Raw genomic sequence first — 22,237 nt, forward strand, 5'->3', positions numbered from 1 at the left:
ATATTTACTGAACTGTATAAGTAAGTGTATGCATCATCTGCAGTGTATACCATCGGGTTTTATGTGTGTGTGTGTGTGTGTGTGTGTGTGTGTCTGTCTGTGCACACAGCATGGTGTCACACAATCACAATAAAATTTTAATTTCATCTGGTGCCCATTACTGCCTGAGAGTCTGAAATAATATCATATCAGTTTCGTGAACAGCAATCCCTGTCATTAACACATTTCTTTGAAATTGTATTTCACACAGAGGGGGAATTAATTGGTAGCACATGAAAGGGAAAGGTTGTTGCATTGTGGAGGGCTGAGGGTGTCGCCGAGGTGATGAGGGCTGAGGGGCTGAGGGGGTGAGGGGTGGGGGTGGGGGGTGGGAGACTGGGCTGGAGTGGCCGACATCAAAGCCCTTTCAATTAAGAGTGGGTATCCCCTACCTCCATGGAAATGGAGGCGTATGATGGGGAGGGCGTGGCTGGGGCTGTGGTGGAGGCAAGGGGGATGTGCTTATTATTACCAATTCTCACACCCCCCACCTCCACTTACACCCACCACCCCCATCCTCACACACAGTTGCTGGCCCAAGGTTCTGCAAGAACCCTCGTTTGCCCTCTGACATCCCCACCCCACGCCAAATAACAACAACTGGGGGCTCTACGGCTACCCAGTTGAGAAGGATGCAGTTGAGGATGGTGCTTAGTTGCCATTGGGGAGCATTAGTCCATTTTATGTTTTAATACTAAGGGGGGCTTTGGCAGGCTTAAGATGAATTCAAGGGGGCATTGGGGGGCTTATGATGAGGTCCAGGGTGTGTTTGTTCAAAAAAGGTTGAGAACCACTGGTCTAGTTTAGTAGGCTAAAAGACCCAGCTGGCACCCCAATGTTGCCTGACTACTGCACTGCAAGTGCCCCCAATCACCCCTTGCACCCTTACACAGGGGAGGTCATTGGGTTTCCTCTTTTCAATGCACGGTGCGAACAATCAGTGACCTAAGACCTGATCTTAAACCCCCAATCAGGAAACAATCAGAGCGTCCTCATGAATACCAACCTCATGCATAAGTTTCCTCATGAATATCAAACTTTTATTTATTTATCATCTACCTTTTTTAATCAATTATTATTATTATTATTATTATTATTATTATTATTATTATTATTATTATTATTATTATTATTATTATTATTATTATTACCAGAGTGACAATTAACAAGTTTTTATACAGTGAGACCAAAGACAAATTTCATGGCATGACAATAAAGTCTATTCTAAGCCATGATGTATTACTAAATCCTCTGTGCAATGACATAGTAGAGTAAAGAACTAAAGGCTTTTCAATGTTTTTTTCAGCGTTCCACAGGCGGACTTTCCCTAACTACCCAATCATGGAAGAGCCTGGGATCATGAATATTGAAGAGCTCAACCAGCTCGCAAAAAAAAGCCCCCCCAATGGTCCGTGGAGGTTATTAGGTTCTTCACTTCACTGCACGGTGTGTGTGAGTTCCAGTGGTGGTGCTGAACCCTGGAGGATTACCGCCAATAGTATAATAGGCCTGGAATTTACACACAAGTCATGACGGCCCATGCTGACTCCTGTAGTGACCCTAATGCCCCTTTCAAAATCACATGCTCATAGGAAACTGTGTCCTAAGTGCCCTGTCCTTCTAGAGGCTTCTGATTAGAAAAACAAAACAAAAACACTTCGTCTTTTTCTATAGGCTATTGATTTTTTTTTCTTTTTACTACTTTTCTTTTTCTCTACGTGTGCTCTATGTGTCCATCTGTCGGAAACCAGTTTTTGGATTTTGGAGAGAGCAATAGGTCTGTGTGGACCCTGTTTTACTTCCTCTTTTTCCGTCTTGCTCATGGAATCAGAATATTAGGTAAAGGCTAGGCTAGGCAGCCGGTAGGAGTGTAACCATGCTGTTGCCAGGCAACATTGCTCAAATAGCTGCCCTTCACCTTAACTCTGAGCCACGTCCACGCTGGTCGGTTGCACAAAGAGGAGACAAGTTGCCTCAGTGTAACCAAAAATGGGTTTAAGCGGAGCTGATTTCAGTACAATGTGCACGGCTGGGTACTACTGGCACAGACTGCATACTTGGCCCAATTCCAGATTCTCAGGAGCTTAATGGTCTTGGTTTCAATCAGTCGATTTTTGGCTTTGGGAGAAAGCAGGGGGGGTGGTCTCTCCATCTAACCCCTGCTGAGTGCGGACCTGCACAGAATCAATGTCACCATCTCCACTCCTCTCTCTCTACCCTGCTCTCGCAGCAGCGCCATTGCCAGGCAATGTTTAAGTGAGAACAGACACTTCATTAATGGCAGAGGGTGGGTTGTTAGGGAGGAGGAGGTGATGAGCATGATTCAGAGGTCTTCGAGGTGGGCAAAGCAGCTCTTAAAATGAACGAACGTACAAGGTGCGATGCCGACTTCGCTCACATTACATTGCACTTTCCTGACCCTTTCATCCAAAGCAACTTACACTTATCACAGGATATTGGTTACGGTGCCTGGAGCAAAGTGGAGGTCAGGCGCCGTGCTAAAGCCATGGATGGTGGAATGGGATTCAACCCTGCAACCTTCAGATCTCACGGCCAGCTCCAAGCTTACCCTTAGATCACAAGCAGAGTTCATAGCAGAAAGAGAGCGGAGAGCCCATTCTTTCTTTATTAGCTTCCTGTTGCCATGCGATCCTCTCTGGAATTGGACGCCATTCATCAAACTTTCGGCTAGCTGGAGGAGCACACCGCTGTTTTGGTGCGGTGTCAACTTAGTCATGCTCCTCAGAGCGTTCACCATAAGACACGACACACTAAACTCTGCAGTGTTCATTCGAAACGTAGAGAGTACGGATTGTGAATTGTGCATCTTGGTGCTGATCTTAGGGTGGTGGAGGGCTGGGCTTGTGGAGTGCTCTATGCTTATTGTTGCCATGTGAACCCTCTCTTTGGAATTGGATGCCATTCATCAAATTTTCGGATACACAGTAAATGTTGCAGTGTAAATTCAACACCCGGTAGAGTATGACCAACACAGTGAGTGTCCATCTCCACTCTCAAAGTGTTGAACAAACATTGAAATAAATAAATAAATAAATACATAAATAAATAAATAAGTAAGTAAATAAATCTTGTATGTCGCCGGAGGACAGCACGGCTGTTTGGTGGTCAACTTAGTCATGGTCCTCAGCGCCGTGCTGAGTGAGACGGCAGGAGAGGCGGCAAAGGAATACGAATAATCTGGAGGAGGTGAAAGAGGGCTATTGTTGACGCAGTCAAGGCTGGCGGGCAGGCTGACTCAATTGTTTTTATAGCTGCCATTGGAAGATTTGAATGGGTTGGCCCCCAAACGTCTGAACACTGCCATGGCAGACAAGACCAGACATACTTGAGGTAATCCCAAGTTATTAGCCGGCGATGGTCTTTCTCTGCGTACATTTGTGATTTATTTTCTGCCTGAGCGTAGACGTTTCGGGTTTTTTAGGAGTCACCCTCGTTAGTCGCAACCTAGCATCAACTCTGCTGAATTTATCCTGTAGCATGGATGCAATCTATATGCATCTGAACTATTGTTGTTTTTGTTTTTGTTGTTGTGTGTGTGTGTGTGTGTTGGAGACAGCTTAACACTCTGACCAAAAAGGCCCAGGCGCAAGGGATTGAAAAAGAAAGGCAACACAAAATTAGACTTAAATGAGTCCAATTATTTTCTAATAATGACAATCTTAGGGAAATTAAGTAAGCAAATGCACCACATAGACTAGATGGGGAAACTCAGGAGCTCCAGACTTGTAAGACGTTAACTGGTTGACTCCTTCAGACCCAGGAGAGAGCATTAAAAGTTTCCCCTCTATGAAAAGGCAGCGCGTAACAACATTCAAAAGCTCCAAAGCTTTTCATTCACAACTCAATAAAAACTGAGCGCCAGAGACTCGCAAACAATCGGTTGATGTCAGCAGCAGCTCTCCCTCATCGTCATGTTTTTCAGAGGCGGCAGTGTGGAATAAACCTACTCCATTGCTACCTTTTCCAACCGCTGCGGCTCCATGTGCAGTAAAAAAAAATCCAGTGTTAATAACAGGCTTTAACTCTTAAAGGTGCACTGTGTAATATTTTAAGTTGTTTATTTCCAGAATTCATGCTGCTCATTCACAAATGCTTCCATGAATACTTACCACCACCATCAAATTCAAAGTATTCACTATGACTCGGAAAATTGCACTTTTTTTACACCCCATTTTTTTTCTGTGTGGTGATGAAAAAGGAGAGCAGGTGAGGACTAACCAGCCGCCCCCAAGCGATGAGCTCACTATGAGACCGGGGGCCAAACAACAACAACAATGCACAGACAGACAGACAGAGGCCCCTGCAGCCTGAACCACCGCACAGCACCTCACCAACCACTGCGCCTCCTTTGTTTGTCAAAGCGTCTCTGTCTTCCCAGCGCCTCTGTGAGCAGGGGGCGCCGCGCCCGCCTGTCCGGGTGGCATGTAGTCGGAAGCACAATAGTGCTTTGGAGGTCTCCGCGCCTGATATTGATGTCAGACTACTCATCTAACGCATGATCTTATTCTGCGCTATTGATTGCGTCCCGATCGGAGCTGCGCGGAGCCTCGGCAGCATTACGCTACACTCGCGCTGCACTCTCGGGTCTCTTTGTGGTTTCTCTCTCTGCACTCATGTGCACTCAGTGTGTGTTTCAGTCTTCCATTGTTGCCACGGCTGTTGTGTGCCCGCCACTATCACCACATTCATAACCATGCATGACTCTTTATAAGGTCTAAGATATCAAACATACAAGCATACAACTCTATTTCTAAAGAGTCATATGTTTATGTGTTATGAGACTACCCAATGCCCTGTAAATATCTGTAAGTCGCTTTAGATAAAAGCATCAGCGAAGTGTAATGTAATGTAATGTTCTTTTGTCTCACTGTGCTGTTCAGTGCCAGAGCACAGATTGAGCCCCTCTGCTTCTGAGTAGGGCTGGACGATATATATAAAAAAAACGATACGACACGATATGGATTACTCTATATCACGATAACTATATATATCACGATATAGCACAATTACATACGTTTTCAATTATTCTCTTTTTTTTGCTCTTTATTTTTTTCTTGTCGCAAAACAACCTTTCTTTAAAATTGATCTTTTTATTGTTATTTTTACAGTTACATTAACTTATAGTGTGTATTGTGACAACATGAAATGTAATGAAATGATATTCAATTGTATACAACTGATAAAATTACTATCACGATATAAACGATATAGGAGAAAGGTCACGGTATACACTTTTATATCACGATAACGATATATATCGTCATATTGCCCAGCCCTACTTCTGAGTGACACAATAATAAAGACTACCGTGAGTGAGAGGCAGCATAACAACAGTTCCCTCCCTGCCATAAAAGTTGGATGCAAAATATGCTCTCTGCCATAACGTTTGGATGCAATGTGATTGAGAAAGCTGCGTCAAACAACACCAAATGCTCAAACGGACAACGGGGCAGTCGTGGCCTCATGGTAGGGCAGTGGTCTTACGATCAGAGGGTTGCAGGTTCAAATCCCACCCTTACCTCTCCCCACACGTACAGACAGGTGAAGTGCCCTTGAGGAAACCATCTAACCCCACATACCTGTAACCAAAACCCTGTAAATAACTGTAAGTCGCATTGGATAAAAGCAACAGCTAAGTGTAATGTAATGTAATGTAATGTAAAGAATTAGTATGTCATGACAGCTTGAATCTGTTTCTTTACTCTCCACTCAGCACAGCTTATCTTCTCTTTACTGTACACAAGAAGAGGGATTTCTCTTAGAAGGAAAAGCATGACAGTTAATAATTCACAGAAAAATACAGGGATCCCGGCTCTACATACCCAAAAGAAGTGAATTACTCTGTTATTACTCACAGACAAAGAAGTCTTCCTCTTGCAAATGCCTCATACATGGAAAGTCTGACTCACTCACAGTAACGTTTAATGAATAATATAAAAAAACCAACCTAGGCTATGGGCTGTGGGCTGTGATTGGCCTCAGGATTTCCGTGAGGGGAAAATCTGCAGGGTCTCTAACTTCATAACAACTTCAGAAATCTTGATTTGAAAAATGTGTGGGGAAAGAACAAAAAAAGTGCACATTTTTTCTGAAACATGAAAGCAATCAAGAGCAAGTGTGATCTAATGGGCATGGTGATGGCGATGTGACATTTGACAGAGCTCACTTTTGCTGTTGGTGTGTGTCTTTGTGACACGGACGGTGACTGTGCTCCCAAAGACACGTTTTCCATCTGATTACGTTTACTAGAATAGGAAGACACCTCGCTGGTGAAGCTGATTCATGTGACTCTTTAAGTGTTCAGTGAAAAGAAACAATGAAAAGTTCATATGTGTTGTGCAAGAATGCATATACGTTGTTGTTGGTTTTTTTTTCATTTTTAATTAGCCTATATCAGGTGTCACCAACGTTGTGCCCGCGGGCGCCAGGTAGCCCTCCAGGAGCTTCTGAGGTGCCCACCAAGGATGTTAATAAACAGTGACGACTACCAGATTTTAGTCACAGTTAATGCTTTTCTTCATTTAAATATGAGATTATTTATTCTTTATAACCTATAAGCAAATTATCATTCAATAATAGTGTGATTTGAGCATGATGCCAAGACATCAGTAATGGATTTTGAGCAAAAGTAGCCCTCGGGGAGCCCTCAGTAGCCCTTGGGTAGCCCTTGGTAGCCCTCAGACCCAGAAAGGTTGGGGACCCCTGGTCTATATATTAAATAAAACATGGCAAGATACACGGCTACTATAAAACACTAATTAAACAAGGTCAAGCCTCAGTGCTTTGCGTGTGCTCTCCAAAAAGAAAACCAGTTTCTGACTGATAGACCAACTGACAGACGGACGGGCCGACATACAACACAGAAGTGTACACATAATGGGCAAAGTGGTAGTCACACTGTTACTAATGCCAACTGTTGTATGTGCTGATTTTTAAAATAAAACACTCACTGCAGGGGTAGGCCTACCTAAAAAGTTATCACTTTTGCAGACTGAAATATGGGAATCGTGAAGTCTTGAGAGTATACCCTGGAAAAAAAGACGTTTTGTTTAGTCTGTGGTACCAAAGATTCTCTGGGGTCTGGCTTTTAAGTACCTGGAAAGTCACCCCCTATGCAGACTGAATCATGTGGATTGAATGGCTTTGAACATTAAGTTGCAGAAGACTATTGTAAAAAAATGCATTGCTTGGTCTGTCGTACCAAAGGTTCCGTACGGTTCTCTAGACATCTAAAAAGATGCCACCTATACAGCCTGGAATATGGGAATCGCGTTGCCCGTGCCCTACACCGTCCTGTCTCCTGCCCTGCATGGCCCAGTGCCCGGGCTGTGTCACCCCCCCAGCCGTGTCCCATTACAAGACAGCCTCTGACATCACCGATGCCTCCAGCACAGCACAGCGGACGGCTCGCCTCATCTCTCCTCGCCTCCCCTCTCCTCGCCTCTCCTCTCCTTGCCTCAGCTCTGCTCAGCTCCTTCAAGCGCCTCGCCTGCTCTCAAGTTTCATGGCATGTAAGGTGTAGCGCACGCTTAATTGCTCGTCTCCTGTTTGGAAAGTCATCCTATCTTGCGCGAGACGAGCGATGCTAAAAATAGAGCGTTGGCTGGTCCTGATGGACATGCTGGTCACAAGGGCAGGGGACACCCAAAAAAAAAAAACCAGGGAGAAGAGACAGAGGGAGAGAGAGAGAGATTCCCACTGGACATGCGGATAACGGAAAAAACAAAACCAACAAGACACCACCCATCGTGCATATCCATGCCACCTGAGAAAGGACAAACCAGCGGGACCACAATGCATCCCATCTCATAGCCTAGTCTTCTGACGTCATGTGAAACCGAGTAAGGTTCGGAAAAGACATGAAATTTGGGCTTTCTTTTTTTTCCTTTGCATTGCAAGCCTCCTGGAAAATACATCAAGTTACAATTTCTCACGGAGTTCATTACAAAGTCGATGCAGAGAAACACCTTGACCTCACCCTCTAATGCGAACATATGTGTCCGAACATGGAGTATAGTATTACAGCACTACTGGCTAAAAAGACTGGATTTGAATGACATCTATATGCGGTGAACCAGCCCCTCCTATTTGACTTCATTTCTTAGCCCAGTAAGGCACGGCCCCCGTTATGAATTAGCTGTTACTAGAATGGCAATGACTAAGGGCAGTCATGGGTAAGCGGTAAGGGCGTCAGACTTGTAGCCCAAAGGGTGCTGGTTCGACTCCAGACCCGGCAGGTGGGTGGGGGGAGTAATTAACCAGTGCTCTACCCCATTCTCCTCCTTGACTGAGGTACTCAGAGCATGGTACCGTCCTGCCGCACTGATCCCTTTGGGCGCCATTAGGGGCTGCCCCCTTGTACGGGTGAGGCATAAAATGCAATTTCGTCGTATGCAGTGTGCAGTGAACACTTATGTGCTATGGAATGCTGTGTCACAATGACAATGGGAGTTGGAGATTCCCAGGTGGGCTTAAGGCGTAATGCATTACTAAAGGCTCTGTGTCATAGTGGTGTAGTACTATGGTAGGCTAGTAAAGTTTTTTTTTTCAATGACTATTACAGCTGCTCACTGGTGGAACAGCATGTGTGAAGGGACTGCACAGGGTCTGGCTATGGCTTCCATTGACATGGACGCCTCGGCCAAAATCTTGCCTCGGACCAAAGCCCCGAGTGGCATGGTACATGCGCAGAGGTGTCAAAAGCAGAGCTATGTAGAAGTCAGTTCATGATGTAAGTACAACCCTGATACAGGATATTACATAGGTGTTACACCAGTTATTCCACTGCACCTATAATTAGACAGATACACTGTAAAATGGAGCTCTTAAAATAAAGCGTTACTAAAACAGTGCACAGTAAAATCCAGACACAATTATTACCTGACCAGTTCAGAATCAGGTGCACCCTTTCACAGTGCATTCACACCAACTGCGCGGACATCAACTTAATGTCCACTTCACCTGTCCATTATCAGTCCGAAACAGTTAGAAAAGTAGAGAGGGGCAATACGCCCCCACGGGGTAATACGCCCCCTGCCCGTTTTTCCCATTTTGACTACTAGATGGCACAAATTTCAATTTGCATTGTTGCTATGAATAGTCCTGACCACGGGGATAAACAAACATCCGCTGTGGATAGCATTTTAGCGACGCAATGGAGGAAAGTAAAATTTTCTGGCTAGTCATGTAATTTTCTGGCGTCAGTATACATAAGCATTTACACAGGTAGCCTAAAAGCTTCATATTACGTTGTATTTACAATAGAATTGTACAAATTTTGATTATTTATTGGAATGTTGTTTCTTTCATTGTTTGGTTGAAGAAAACAATCACTGAACCAAGTAGTTTGGTTTTTTTTTTTAGGGGGGCCTATTCCCCCACCTTAGGGGGGGCCTTTTACCCCACTAGCGGGGTAAAAGGCCCCTTTAGCACAATTTTTGTTTTTGTTTAAAATGTCATGAAGGATTAACTTAGGCCAATTTTCCATGATGGGTTATTGTTCACCTCACTGTTGTTACCAACTATGGTTGAAATTAACACAGATGGTTAACATCTTCTTGGAGAAAAAATACCTTTTCCTTAAGGGGGGCTTATTCCCCCTCTCTACTCTACATGAAAACAGATCATGCCTTGCACACAGGAGCGCGGTGTAAGCGTGGCCCATGTCCGGCCCGACCAGACATGTCTGCGATGCTCCTTGAAAATAGAACTCAAGTCTATTTTCCTGCACGGACATCCGCGTTCAATGAGCAACCCCCATTGAAAATGAATGGCTGCTGCCCGCGGATAGAACGTGGACGTTGACTTGCAGTGTGAAAGGCAGCCCGCAAACCTCTCGGACTCACACTGCTCACAGAGACGTTAAGGAAACGTGCCGTCCATGTGTGCATGTACTGTAAAGATCCAGACACAATTATTACCTGACCAGTTCAGAATCAGGTGCACCCTTTCACACTCGTTCTATCCACGGGCAGCAGCATTCATTTTCAATGGGAGACCTCTCTTTGGACTCGCCGGATCGCGGACATGTCCGGTCTCCTGCTCGTGGGCCCGGACATGCACCGTGCTTACACCGCGCTCCGGTGTGCAAGGGATGATCTGTTCTAATGTATTCTAAATGTTTCGGACTGAAACTGGATACCTCCGGACACGTTAAGTAGACGTCTCACGCTTGCAGTGTGTATGCACCGTAAGTCGCTTTGGATACGCGTCATATATGCGTAATACAAAATAATGTAATGCAACTCAAATTACGTTTCCGGTAAATGTGGTGCACACTTGCGAGGTTTTGCTTTGAGCAATGAGTTGGGAACAAAGTATTGACGTTGATTGAATGAATATATATGACATCTAATTACTTTAATTATTACATGGGGAACTACAGAAGACCTCTAATTACGCAGCCATAATCCGCTTTAACCAACACATCCATGAGAGATGAACAGAGTTGCTAACTGTCGAATATTCACTCTTTTAAATATACACCTGGTTAATTATTCACAAGCCCCGGGCATCTCGGTCTTGAAGCCTGAGCAGTACAGTATGTGTAAGAACCTGTCTTGCCTGATTTTATCTCTCCGGCTTTCGTTATTCTGGGCACCGAGTCAAGCGATAGGAGCGTCATCAGAATTTTTGTTGGCTTTTGCGGTGTCGAAGAAAGGTGTGTGTCTGACTTTGTGTGGGGCTGTGTATGTAGGAGGGGTGGGAAGAGGTCATGGAGCAGTTAAACTGAAGAGAAAAAAAGAAAGAAATGTTTTTTTTCCCTTCCCTGTGAGAGAGCGAGCTGCACTCTTCCACCAGAGAGAGAGAGAGAGAGGGGAGGGGGGCACAGACCTGCCTGCCAGAGAGAGAGAGAGAGAGAGAGAGAGAGAGAGAGAGAGAGAGAGAGAGAGAGAGAGAGAGAGAGAGAGAAGAGAGAGGCTTGGTCTGCTCGGCTCGGTGGAAACAGATGTCAAACAGGAACTCGGTGTTTAACGTCTCCCCTGCAACAAGCTTCCTGTAGCTGGAGAGAGAGAGAGAGAGAGAGAGAGAGAGAGAGAGAGAGAGAGAGAGAGAGAGAGTAGAGGGGCCTCCTCTCCTTGGGACTCGAGCTCACTTGCTAAACTGCTGCCTCATTCTTTACCTTGGCCAGTCACTGACCTACTTTAAGTATGTGTCTGTGTGTGTGAGAGAGAGACGTAAACATAACAAACAAAAGTTCTTGGAAACACTGATTTTTTTTTCCTCAACTGCAGACTAAGCGTTTTTGATCTACAATTAAAAAATATATATGCTTCCCTCCACCATCTGTATGTTTATAGACACAAACATCCCCCGTGCAATTATTGTCACATTATCTGGCTACTACTAGCACTAATGCCCTATCGAGTCCTCTCTGTCGCTCTTCATATGTAATGGAGGAAGCAGATCCCGCCATTAAATCCAGTGAAAGCATATGGTAGGCTGTGATATATTAAAACCTTACTCTGCCCTCTCTGCTAGGACATGAAAGCCTGTGTGTATTTCGGCACCACAACCTGTCGTTGCCAAGTGCCAAGAATGTCTGTGATACAGCCCGGCCAACAACCGCTCTCACCCGCAGACGAGAGAAGCCCTACAGGGCAGACTCGAAAACCCAGCACGTGTCTGGGTGACAAAATAGAGATTTTAGGCGCAGGAAAAACATGTATTGTCACTTAGTATGCATGTTAGAGTATGCTTGAGTATGCTGGCAATAAATTGAACAATGCAATTTCTTTTGCGAGGGCCTGAATCTCAGATCAAGTCTACAAGCCCCAAAATCCCATTACATCAACGTTTTTTTTTTTTAAAGACTTTATTAGTGACAGGACAGTTAGAGAGAGAGAGAGAGAGAGAGAGAGAGAGAGAGAGAGAGAGAGAGAGAGAGAGAGAGAGAGAGAGAGAGGAAACGTTTTGGGAGAGAAAGACGGAGAAGGGTAAGCAAAGGCCCCGGGCCGGAATCGAAGCAGGGTTGGCCGCACAGTAGACGAGGGCCCTACCGCTAGGCAGGGCCTCCTCCACGTTTTTAAAGGAAATTTGTGCGCATTTATGAATATCAGTCCTGCAATTGCCTAGTTTTTGAAAAATAAAGAACAGAAACGACTAATACTTCCACAACTATTTTACAGTATGCCAGCTACAGTACACTGTAGGTTAAGTTATAAGTGACATTATAGAATCACAATCTCACGACTTTGATCCTACGCAAAACAAAAACGATTGTGGACCCCGGTGTCACCCGGTACAGTGGTGTTACATCAGGGAAATCTCTTAACGTTTCTCTTACATAGACTATATCCTTACTCTAAACATGTGCTCATCAGGAGTATCGGGTAACAAGTTTGGTGCACCAGCATGTAGACTTTATTACACATGAGCTTAAATGTTACATTGAGGATTTAGGTATATGCTATTCATGACACCGCATTTATTTTGCTCCGGAATATGTTTGTCGTTTTTCCAAGTCCTCACACACATCCACACATACCCACCCACCCACATACACACCAGGTTTTGAAATGAACTTTTTCACTCACCATCCACTGTGGCTAGTGGTTTTGCCAAGTCACAGCCATTCAGCTATTCTAGCCAGACATTTGTAAAAAGCTTTCTCCATGGAAATAAATCAAAGAGAATCTGAGTAACTGAGTTTTTTTCTTGAACTTATTAAATAACAACAATTGATACACAAGGGGCAAACTACATATAGGCTGCTCTGATATGGTATGCCAATGAATAAGCCACCCACAAAATTGGCTATTACTAGCAACAGCCAAGTTTTGGCAGCTGCCTATGACAAGCCCTGACACACGCACCCACGCACACACACACGCACGCACGCCTCAGCGCAGGTAGTAGTAAATAAACCAGCAGCTCTGTGTGGCCATGCTTGCTTGCTGAGGATCAACTGGCCATTGCAGACAGTTAGTCAGAGGAGCGAGTGCCGGAGAAGGTCAAGGACCAGATTATCCTGTTTTAAAAAAGAGGAGGTGGGGGATGGGTGGGGTGGGAGATACTCACATATCAGAATACAAAGTACTAAAAAAAATGTCCGGCTCTGTTTCTCTGTACGTGTTTAGGCCTAGTTTTTTAACGGATATTTAACAGCTTCCTCAGAACTTTGTGTTTAAAAATGGCGCAGAGTATTTGTGACATCATAGCGATCAATCACATTTTTGCAAAGGTACTATATCTATACACTATATGTCATTGTACTCCTGAAAGGGTTAATTTTGCCAACTCCTTTATTTATTTATTTTTACAGTGACCACCTCCCAGCCTCATTCACATGTTCCCATTTCATCATCCATTCCTAACATATGTTCGTCTTGACCTCGGCTCTGACTAGAGGGCAGGAGAAGAGGGGGTCAGTCTCCGTGTGTGTGTGTGGTTGGGGGGCAGAGTTGTTTTGACAGTGGGCAAACTGCCTGGCCAATCACACGGCGGCTGTTTGAGATTGAGAGGAGCGGAAGGTGGAGTTAACTGGGAGAGGGAAGGAGGGAGTTTGTGTGTGTGTGTGTGTGTGTGTGTGTGTGTGTGTGTGTGTGTGTGTGTGTGTGTGTGTGTGTGTGTGTGTGTGTGTGTGTGTGTGTGTGTGTGTGTGTGTGTGTGCATGTACATGTGTGTGCCTGGAAGAGATCGGGGGGGCAGGTAGTGGCCTTGTGTGTTTTTTTGTATGTATGTGGGTTTGCGTGCAAAATCAAAACAAACTGAAGCTGACATTCAGAATGAACAAAAGAAAAAAGAGAAGAGATGCCCATGCATTTTTGGACTTTGGGTTTGGACTGTGGGTTTGGAGAGCTGTGCGTTTTGTGTGCATGCACTGAGAAGACGACGCAGAAAGGACAGCACATGGAGCAAGACAGACAGAATGAGTGAACAAGCGAGTGAACAAGCTTTGTGTGTACACACACAAAGCGGAGAGGAGAGGAGAGGAGACAGTCGGATGTACATGTATGCATGTATATGTAGTATGTCTGGCTTGGTCTCGCGCCCAGCCCGCCACGGTGATCTGGTCTGAACTGAAGCCGCTGCTGACTCAGGCCAGGTTCAGCGAGTTCAGCGAGTAAATAAGTGACTCCTCAAGCCTTGCGCATTCCTCAGCCTGGGAGCTCAGACTCTCCCGCCCTGCCCTGCCGGCTGCCTCCCCTCTCTCCTCTCCCCTCTCTCGTCTCCTCTGCTCTGCTCCCCTCTGCTCTGGGGGATTCCTGGCTTTTCTGGGCTCCTTTTCCTTCCCTCCTGCCGGCCTGCCTGCCTGCCCCCTCCCCTCTCTCTCCTTCTCTGTGCCTCTCTCTCTCCCTCTCTCCCGCTCACACACACACGCTCAATGCCTCTGATGTGTCAACATTTCCAGACTTCATGCCGTCCACAGGCGGCAAGCTTATTTCATCTGCCCCACCAGAGGGGGAGCGGAGTGGAGCGGAGCAAACCAGTAAACCACTAAGCCCCCCCCACCCCCCCTCTCTTTGGCCGTGACCCTTTAAGGAGTACAGATTTTTTGCTGGACCTTTTAAGAATTTTACGTAAACATTCTTCAACTCCCATAGAAATCCCATAGAGGTATTTGTGGCATTATAGTAAGAACTCAGAATTTTGGTTTAAGTTCCAACCACATAGGCCTACTTGTGTGCGATCACACCTCTCAAAGGGTTAACAAAAACATCCTGAGGGCCCCTAGCGAGCGAGACACAGAGACACGCATCCCGCAGCAGGAAATGAGGACTGAACTGTGCGATATTTCAAACGCAGGTCTCTTTCACTGAGAGGGAACGAAGAGAAAAGAAACCTAAAAAGCAAAAACCCCAATCCCGCCACCCACCCTGCCTGAATCCCGCCTTTCAGTCACGGTTAGTGAAACATCACGCCAGTATGATAATGTGGAGCGAACTAGCTTGTTGTTCTCCTGGAGGTTCCTCTGTGTGCAGATTATAATACACCCCTGAAGCGAAGAGGGGGGCACACTGGTTGGCTGTTGGAGGTTCTTCCAGAACAGGACTAGTAATGCTGCATACAGAGTAGTTTCCCGGTGGATCAAAAGTCCTCGGAGGCTGATGCTGTTGTTTTTTTCCTCTTAGGGACCAGCCCTCAATTAAGATGGACCGGTTCATTAGTCTAACTTTAGTGGACTGAGCTAATCATAATATCATAGAAAAAAAAGATGGTCAATGCAAAAAATGTCCAGGCTTTTTTTTGCTGCCCCAGTCCTGCCATGTGTTCTTCTGTGTTGTTCAGACTAAAGTATAGTATAATACAGCCCTGAAGCAGAGGGCATAAACTAGCTCGTTGTTGGAGGTACTGTGCGCAGACTAATAGACCCCTGAAGCGAAGAGGGGGAATCTGGCAGTATCACCATCTGTCTAGGCCTCCGCTAATCACCTCAGCCAGATGGGTTAGCATTAGCCGCAGATCTTTTGAGAGGTTGTTTTTGCCACTAGGCTACTGTAAATGTGGGGGGCGGACGGCTCTACACGCGGAAGGGGTAGGGACTTCAAAAACTGGTTTGCGCCAAGTTGACAAGACCGTCTGTCAAGCCCCGATTTACCTACCTCAGAGAAGAGGATAATATTTTGTCATGACTACTTAAGCCGCCTCCGTGACTGTGCTACGCTTCTCTTACAACTTCAAGGTGGCTTGTGGCGATAAGAGCTGAGAAGTCTACAAGGGCACATAGTCCTTGGGAAAAAAAATGCTAATATTCAGGACCGCTTGCGCTAAATCGAGCCAAATGAATCGAGCCAGTATGAATTGTAGGCCTACACAATAAAAAATACAGTGCCAACTCAACACTTAGTAAGTCAATTTAACATCCTCTAGATAGCATTTACTCCCATTACCGTCTCAGTGTTGAATCAACACTTATACATTTGAATTAACTTTCTTTTTTTAACTGTGTAGCAGTGACTAATGCCTGTCATCAGATCGGGTGTGGTGGCTTAATGGCTCTCACAGATCGCTCCCCAATTTCACATATTTCCCAAATGACTCTGCGCCCTTCAAAGGCAAGCCATAAATGTTATCGAATGCACATTACTGATGACTCTCACCACAGATCTATGACATTTCCCAAAGCCATTCAACACGTAGATGCGTGATTTAGGTGGACAACTAAAATTTCACTGCACGTCATAGAAATTATTTGTACACATGTGATGTGTGAAATAAAACATCCTTGTATCCTCTTGTATCCTATGCACACGAAGACATTCCATCATAGATTTTTTTTTTTCTGAAGCCAATGAAACCTACGCCTTAATGAAACCAATGCACCTGTGTCCTATGAACCGAAATTCCACTGCATGTTGAATTTTAACAGCATTTCTACGCTTTTGATGCGACAAATTAAACTTCATTGCATCCTTTTGTATCCTATGCTGATGACTCTCATTACAGACATCTGACATTTACTGAAGACATGGCACCAAAGCGAGCAGCAGGGATGAAGACAATTTTCATTTTACAAGAGGGCAGCATCCATCGCCTAGCCTCGCAACGTGTTAAATTTAACAATGGTGGTTCTAAAATAACTGTTGAAAAAAAAGCAGCTAGCATGGGAGAAGAAAAGAAAGAAAGAGGTTGGTGCGATCTCTCACTGAGAGCATGACAGCCATGGTGGCTGGTATAGTCTAGAGAATTCTTAAGTAGTCCATTGGCAAATGCCCCACATTATGGTTACCATGGCAATGAGAATTCAGATCGGGGGGAGCTGGAAGCCAATCAAAAGGAACAACAGTGACCTAACTTAAAGTAGGACTAGCGAGGAAGGACGTGTGGCTAACAAGAGCCGTGAAGCAAGAGAAACTCATTCCCAAATGCCCTCTCTCTCTCTCTCTCTCTCTCTCTCTCTCTCTCTCTCTCTCTCTCTCTCTCTCTCTCTCTCACACACACACACACTCACACACACAGTCTCTGTCTGTATGTCTGTCTGGCTGTCTCTATCTCTCTCTCTTTTTGGATGTCCTCTCTGCCCCCCTCAATCAGTCTCCTGTTGATTTACATCTCCCATGGGCTTAAGCTCTTCACACGAGCGACTGGAGCGCTCGCTCGCACTCTCTCTGTTCCACAAGTGAGTTTCCCACAGGAATCCTTTGAGAAATCGGACGCTCAGCACAGGGAAGAGTGAGGAGGAATTCTCATGCCTCAGAAGGCGTTTTCAAAAATGGGGCCGAGTGCAAGGCATGATTAAGCTAAGTAGCATCACACAGGACGCAGGACAAAAAGCATGGCGTGGACGATTGAGCTCAGTGTGTGTGTGTGTGTGTGTGTGTGTGTGTGTGTGTGTGTGTGTGTGTGTGTGTGTGTGTGTGTGTGTGTGTGTGTGTGTGTGTGTTAATGTTCTTTAGTACAGTTCGCACTATTTTCAACACAGCTTGATCTAAAAACCACCCAGAGCAGAGGGGAGCAGAGCTGCATTGAAATCCCACTGACTGGAGCTCAGTCACTGGTGTCATCATGTCACATACAACTAGAAATGCACTCAGAGAGTGCAGACCTCCACCAAGTAAGATGTGGGATGGAACATTTGACTATGTTACATCCTAATTTTTATTTTAAGTCTGTCTGCCTTCTTTTTGTGGAGTTATAAACTGGAATGTCAAAATTCACTCGTCCCGCAATTCAATTTGCAGCCACTAGGGGCGTAAGTTTTTGAGTTATCCTGCTGACAAACAGACAGGCAAACCAACATGACCGCAAACATAACCTCCTCTGGTAAATATCCATGCAATGAGTTCCCGAAATTTGTGGAAACTTGGAAAGTGAAATAGAAAGCGATAACTTAGTGTAGGCAACTTCGCCAGACTCACCTGTGTCACGAAATGTTGCGCAGCATCACTGAAAGTATGACAGTACTTTTGCCTATCCTGTTCACTAACCGTCTCGTTCGACATTAAAACTGACCTTTAAAGGTGCTCTGTGTAATATTTTTAGAAGTTTATTTTCAGAATTCATGCCCATTCACAAATGTTATCTTTTTCATTAAAACTTATCACCATCATCAAAAATTCTATTCATGCCTGGGAAAATTGCACTTTTTATACATGAAAAGGTGGATCTTCTCCATGTCTCCATTTTTAATTTCCAGAAATAGACATTTTTTGCTGCAAAACTTACTATACTTTGGCCATACTAGTAAATAATAGTTATTTTTTTAGTACTCATTAACAGATCAAATTTGGCAGTAGACATCCCAGTTTCAATGAGCAGCACAGTTGCAACAGCCTACCTATTCTGGCCACCATCCTACACTGTGCACCTTTAACTATTGCCTATCCTGTTCACCAACCGTGTTGTTCGACATTAAAACCGAGCTTTAACACAATACACATCCCACTTTTACTCGGCTCTCTGACAACATGTAATGGCGCCTTAACGAGATGCGATCGATAAATGGAAGTGACTGGCGAAAGCCCAAATCCATATCAAAGTTGGAGCAGAATGAGAAGCATACAATGGCAATCTGCTGTCTTCGACACCTAACAGCAGAATGGGTGAAAAAAACCTGCCGTATAAAATAAGGCCAGATGGTGCACTCATCTGATATCACAACAGTCTGCTGTGTGTGTGTGTGCGCGTGTTGGAATTCTTTATGTTCTTTATGGTGTCTATTCACATCAATTGAGGAAAAGCAAACTGGGGTCTTTGCTACTGTGAGGGAGCAAGCAGTCTTGACAGAACTACAGCTTTTACAAGACTACACAAAGAATGTTCAACTACATACCTCAAATGCACTGCTCACAAGAAAACAGACAGACTTCAGTCAAATACATCAATAAATGTGGGATAAATAAACAGACACCTTTTCAGAGATCCACTGTATGATCCCCTATCTAAGAGTGTGCAAACTGCCCTTGACCTTCCACAAGAAACCAGAGACGTTGGTCAAAAAAGTAACCAAACAAGTATATATTCATATGAATGAACTAGAAATGCACTCAGAGAGTGCAGACCTCCGCCAATTTGTTTGATAGAATGTGACTATGTTACACCCATTTTATATTTTAAGTCTTTCTGCCTTCTTCTTGTTGAATTAGAAACTGGAATGTCAAAATTTGCCCTGTCCCGCAAATCAATTTGCAGTCACAAGGGACGTCTAGATTTCTAGGCTAGCAACGGTGAGGAATCTTTAAAAAATCTTGGTTCTGGTTGGTGATCCGGATCACCACCAAAATTTAATCACTAAGACACTTGACATTGAGAGATACCCTCTGTGTGATTTTCACACAAACATCCATGGAAGCTGTAGAATGTTGCAAAAAAAACATACTCCTTAAAGGGTTAATGTGGACTCGTGGGATCAGCTGGAGGGGAAGTGAGTCTAAGCATGTCCACACTATAACCTCGACATAGCCCCAAACATCGCCTGCCCAAGCGCCAACAAAACACATTCCATGAGACTAATGTGCTGCAACGATATCCATGTGTCACAGTAAGGACAGTTCACTTCACTAGCGTAATACCAGTCCACCGCGGAGTGTCTTGGGTCGCACCGGCAGTAAGTGACATATTAACGTCAATACAAACAAATGTTTCACTCTCATTTAAAGCTTTCAACATCCATAGGAGTCGTCTTTGGACAAGTAAACTTAGATGAACAAAACTGGTCTCATTCAAAATATTCAGCACCCATTGTGGTAGCCTTTGTATTAACATTTAACATGGTGACAAATACTGCAAATGTGTCTAAAAAGGCACAAATCCCAACACTTCCACCAGGAAACGGTCACTCTCCACAAATCATAGCCCTGCACCACATCAGCTGGCTACATGCAGTAATGTTGTCATTGGTAGCTGCTGCGCAACACATCTAAGGGGGTGACGTGATTGTCATCTCCCTCTGATACTGCTGAGCACGCGTACATGCACATGTATGTACACAAATGTATACAGACACACACACACACACACACACACACACACACACACACACACACACACACACACACACACACACACACACACACACACACACACACACACACACACACACACACACACACACTCACTCACTCGCTCACTCATCTCCGAATTAAGGGAGCAGACGAGTCTGGAGCAAGGCTATCTTGCGAATCTTGCAAAGCCCCATCCCATCAGTCTTCATGACGTATGCACTTAAGCGTGCAAAGTTTCCTTCGTTTTTAATATCAGATAACATCAAAGCATAACGTGTGTGTGCGTGTGTGTGTATGTGTGTGTGTGCGTGCATGTGTTTACATTCAGGTTGTGCAGAGGAGACAGTAACACCATAATTGCTTGGTCATATCTAAACCACCACCCCCAAAATATTAGCAAGTGTGGTTTTCGTAACAACATGATACCACCTGCATGCCAGGCTTCCAGCCACTAGCAATGTGACACTGGACAACGCTGTCACACAACTTTAAAAATACCTTTGTGGTTATGAGCCACACACTATAGCTGCACAAGGTATAGTGACAAACTGACACGGTAAGTCCTAAATGTGTCAACTGGGTACCGAAACGCAAACCATGCAGGCATCAGTTAGGGGTTTACAAGTTGCAGCCTAGTATACTAGGATCCTTTCACTTGCTGAATATCCATTGGCAGCCCCTGGTTGCGAAGCAAGTCACATTTTCTGGTCATGCATGTTAATGGGTCAACACTTGTGGAGGTGGACCGGAGAGAAACTTGCCTCTTTTGTGTGGAGTTTCAGCGGGGTTGGAGAGTGGGGTTTTTTTGTTTTTGTAAAGGGCTAATACAAAGTTCTTGTCTCTCGTCCGACGCTTCAGTGTGGCTCCCCGGGGCGTGCTTGGTTTGCAGGGCTTGCCATGCCCTCACTCACGCCCGCCCGTCCACCCTCCGCCCTCCCGCCCCTCTCCTCTCCTCTCCTCCCCTCTCCTCTCCAGCCAGTGTGTTAAAATAAATCTCTGCACACGTCCCCACCCCTGCGCTGCATGCTGCACTAGACATTACCTTATACAAGGGCTGGCTCGCTCGCTCGTCTCACTCACCCGCTCACTCGCTCGGGGAGCATTCCACCCACCGTCTCCCTTCTCTCCTCTCCTCTCCTCTCCTCTCGGCTGGCGAGCAGATTTCACAACCCCTATCCCACCCAGACCTTAGGCACCCCCCGCCGCCACAGCACCGCAACCACATCACATGTGTAACCCCACCCACACCAAAAATACACACACACACACACACACACACACACACACACACACACACACACACACACACACACACACACACACACACTGATGCCCACCCATACCCCCTCCAACATGCACACACAGACACGCACGCGCCACGCACACACGCACCGCATACACATACACACGCACACACTTCAAACCCACCCTCCACCCCTTTGGCCCATCCCAGACAGCCCCCTCATCTCCTCTCCTCTCCTCTCCTCTCCTCTCCTCTCCTCTCCTCTCCTCTCCTCTCCTCTCCTCTCCTCTCCTGCCATCTCATCTCCTGCCATCTCCTCTCCTCTCCTCTCCTCTCATCTTGCTGTACTGCTGCTCGTGGTGCTACTCCCCTCTGTGTACATGATCTCACATGACTCAACACATATCCCTGTGTGTACATGGCCCGGGCGTAGAGGGACCTCGCACTACTACACCACAACCAGCCTGGGAAGGGGAGTGAGCGGAGGGAGGGAGGGAGGGAGGAGGGAAGAGAAGAATGACTTTGTGGTGGAGGTTGGTTGGTTGGTTGGCGGGGAAGTGGTTTGGTGTGGGTGTGGGTAGTGGGGTGGGGTGGGGTGGGGGTGGGGGTGGGGGTGTGGGGTGGAGGGCTACTGGTGCACTGGCCTTGCACAGGCTCAGATTACCCCCCCCCCCACCCTCCAGCTCTGTCAGCTCTGATGGATTTGGCTAAAAATAAAAGAAAGTGGGGAGGAGGCATGACAAGCAGATGAATGAACCCGGCAGACCCTCGGGCAGCCACCAACAACTCCACTCCTCCAGAACGCAACCCCCCCCAAATGACCACTGAGTTTCTTTACGGTGGACCCCCCCTCACCACCAACTCCCTCCATTTTTGCATTGGGTTGGGTTGGGGGGCGTAGTGTTTCAATGCCAGGCACGGTATAGACCCACATTCCAGAAACAAGCACACACACCCCCCGCCCCCTCCCTTTCCCACCGGTGAAAAAGAATGGACAAGGAAAAGTGGAAAGGGGGGGTGATGTTGGTGTGAGGGGGAAGGAGGAAAA

The 22,237-nt window shown here is 45.7% G+C and overlaps 1 protein-coding gene across 4 annotated transcripts in view; it reads right to left on the minus strand.

Annotated features, from left to right (window-relative positions):
* Positions 1-22,237, minus strand: part of bach2b (BTB and CNC homology 1, basic leucine zipper transcription factor 2b) — a 103,358-nt gene that overhangs the window by 62,897 nt on the left and 18,224 nt on the right. Inside the window, exon 1 of one of the 4 annotated variants that reach the window (XM_063222877.1) lies at positions 20,989-21,087. The exons of 2 other annotated variants lie outside the window; for them this stretch is intronic. The gene's annotated coding sequence lies outside the window, so the exon portion shown is untranslated. One more of the 4 variants, XM_063222876.1, reaches the window with a different exon arrangement.

Source organism: Engraulis encrasicolus, chromosome 18 (assembly GCF_034702125.1).
Source record: "Engraulis encrasicolus isolate BLACKSEA-1 chromosome 18, IST_EnEncr_1.0, whole genome shotgun sequence".
In the NCBI taxonomy this organism is placed as follows: Eukaryota; Metazoa; Chordata; class Actinopteri; order Clupeiformes; family Engraulidae; genus Engraulis; species Engraulis encrasicolus.